Source organism: Arvicanthis niloticus, chromosome 21 (assembly GCF_011762505.2).
Source record: "Arvicanthis niloticus isolate mArvNil1 chromosome 21, mArvNil1.pat.X, whole genome shotgun sequence".
NCBI classification, from domain to species: Eukaryota; Metazoa; Chordata; class Mammalia; order Rodentia; family Muridae; genus Arvicanthis; species Arvicanthis niloticus.
Window position 1 is genome coordinate 22,791,517 of NC_047678.1, and position 3,205 is coordinate 22,794,721.

Below are 3,205 nucleotides of genomic sequence, written 5' to 3' on the forward strand. Positions count from 1 at the left end.
GGACTGTGAGAAGAGCCTGGGGAGACTTCCTGGCCTGACGTGGTGAGAAGACACAGAATGGGATTAAGACTTGAACCTCTTGCCCAGAAAGCCTTTCCTGAGACAGAAAGCCTTGGGCACAGGAATGCCTGGCTGGGGTCGTTGTGATCACACTCATTACTATGGCAATGACAGGCTGAAACTGATCAAACTCAGCATTTTGCCAGACAGGCCCCAGGATGGGTGCCAGGGTGCAGAAGGATGGGGGCGTGGTGGGGCAAAAGGGTGCAATTAAGTTCCTTTCAGCTTGCTTCAAAAGTGCCCCCAGCTCAGCTGGACTGTTCTCGGTCTGATTGTGAATATTTTGAGTTCTCCATATGTTACATTGTCCCACCAGGACGGACTCCTCCCGGCCCACCGAGATTAAAGAGACATAAATAGATTAACTGAAGCATGAAGGATTTGAGCTAGACATAAAGAACAATTTCCTGTTGTGAAGCAGGAGGGACACGTTGCCAATAAACTCTGCGAAATTCTCAAAGGACTTGAAAAGGAGAAAAGTTACCCCCAAGTGGTCCAGCATTTTCTTTGCCATGCTTACTGAAGTGGCTGGGTTCTCCCTCCGCTAATTCTTAAACTACACTTGGTTGGCCGTCAGTGAACACCAGGTTAATGGTGTGATCACACAGCTCACTATTGTCGGATTTCAAAGGCAGTTTATCTGAGGTCTGTCGTTTCCTTTCATTTGGAGTAAGTAAAGCTGCAGAGGTGACTATTTCTCCTAACCTGTGTGCTGAATTGTGTGGGCCACCAGCTGTAGAGGATGCTGTCCTCGCGCTGTCGCTGGGGTTCTTTTTTTCAATAAAATTTATATTCATTTTTATCCAACAATGTAATTATCGATCCATCCTTATCACTGCTCTTACAAGGAGAAAAAAAAAAACCAAGGGGGGAGGGGGGAGGGCAACACTTTCATGTTCAAAGGATGCTTTTAAAAAAGAAATCAATGTCCCTGCCATTTGAACGTGATGGTAAGATGCAAATGGGATGTTGGGAAAATAGCTATTCCACATTAAAGAAAACATAATTAGGTCAGCCCCAGCCCTCCACAGCTCACGTGCCTTTGAAGAATCTGAAGACCGTGCTTCTTTCATTGAATCTTGTTTAACTCGAACATTTTCAAGTCAGCCCAAATTTCTTTTTAGAGTGGGAGAAGGAAAATGTGCCAAAAAAATTTCCTGTCAACCTACTTTTGGGGTTCTGAATATATAATATAGGTTTCTTGATATTCGCATGCGCGCACACACACACACAGAGACACACACGAGAAACTTTCCAGGTTGCCTAAACTGATTACTCATAAATTAGACATTTAGGGGACTAGAGGGGGGAAAAAAATGAAAATCTAGACACCTCTGAGAAGCTGCTGTAACCATGGAGACCATTCTCATAGCTGTAGTGTGAAGGGCAAAAAGATTTGTGTTCCCAAATCTGGGCTTATCACATCCCTCACTGCTAGACACAAAAAAAACGAGATGTGTTACACTCCATCCTTGGGGTGGGGGGTTCATAGAGGACTCTGATCCCTGGGTGAGGGAAGTTTCTAATGACCCACTATGGAGAAGTAGGAACAAATTATCTCCAAGTCTTCTGTGCAGTAGAATGAACTCTTAAATTATTGGAACAGGCTGCAAGTTCCCACCCAAGGACTGGAAGAGACTGACCTCCAATGTTCCTTCCAGTCCAGAGACTTTGTGAAGCTGTGTCTTTGTGAACAGATGATGGCAGGCACCAGCCTGGGCTTGTCAGTTAGGCAACATCTGAAGGGCCCTGCTGTGTTAAGAGTCTGCTCCTTGAGCCCCGGGCACGCTGCACTGCACGCCTCTTACTTCCTGCAGGCAAGGGGATGCATGGAGCCCAGCAGGTGGACCACAGGGAAACAGCAGCCCACACAGAGGCTGGTCCTCTATGATTTGCAAACAAAACTGAATAAGACTAAGAGCACCCTGGACAGTCCTCTCTTGGACATGAAGGTCTCCATGGAGTCTCTTTTCTTCCACCTTGTCCTCAGACTTCCAGTCAAAAAAATTATTCCTAAACCAATCAAATTCCCAAGGAAGATGCATGGAGATGTTGTGTGACCTCTAGCATCCTCTACGGTGAGATCTGGTCCATATGGAGGCTTCTCGGGTCTTGTCTCATGTGTTTCTCCATCCACCGTGAGTGTTCAGGCCCCCACACTCCCTCAGCACCACTGCTTGGGCCTGTGTGCCAAGGTGAGTCCTGCCTATGCCATTGCTGTCCACACCAACCTCTCACCTGAACATCGACCCCACTGAGCTCTGTTCAGACAAAATGTTTTTCATGATCCTTCCCAAGGAAGTTCTCTGGAGAAGGCATTGGTGGGCAAGGTAAGTCTTCAAACAAAAATTGATCTTAGGTCTCCTTGAAGAGACCTGATTCAGCTTGATTGCCAAAACTAAGCAGGGCCAGGCCTGGTTAATATTTGCATGGAACACAAAGGCTTATTTTAGTAGAGAATCAAGAGAGTGACCAGTCACTCCCTCTTCCTCTAGAGACAGCATGCCAAGTGCTTCACTCCCAGGACAATGTAAAGATGGCTCTTCAAAGAGGGACACAGATGAGGGCCCATAGAGAGAAGTCTCCCCTGCAATTGAGTAAGCTGTAAGCAGCAGCTTTAGACCAACGGCTGCCTCCCTGTGGTCCTCCTGGACCAGCAATGGCATGCACTGATCACGTAGAAGCACCAGTCAGAGCCAGCACTGACCTTAGGGATTGTAGTGTCCTGGAGGCCATGCCTGGAACATAAAAGGCCGCTGATGGGAACTAGGAAGGCAGCACCTCAGACTGAGATGGGACATGACAGGAAGCTCCAGAGCAAAGGTCCCTGAGAGCGTCCTCCGATGGTAGGGGCTATGACAACAGTCCTCAGGATAATCAATAGGAAACATCGCAATCCACAAACCCTCATGCTACCCTGCTTTTGAACATCCTGGCCCCTGTTGTACCAACTGTCTTCCCTCCCTCTCTCCCGGAAAATCTTTGCCTGGTCCTCATCCATCCTCCAGGTTCATATAACATTTGTGACTCAGAACTCTGCATGATCTGGTGATGAGAAGGGATTGGAGGTTCATCACTGGGCTGCAAATTTTTTTCCATACAATTTTATTGAAAAAAATATTTTTCATACAATATATTCCAATTA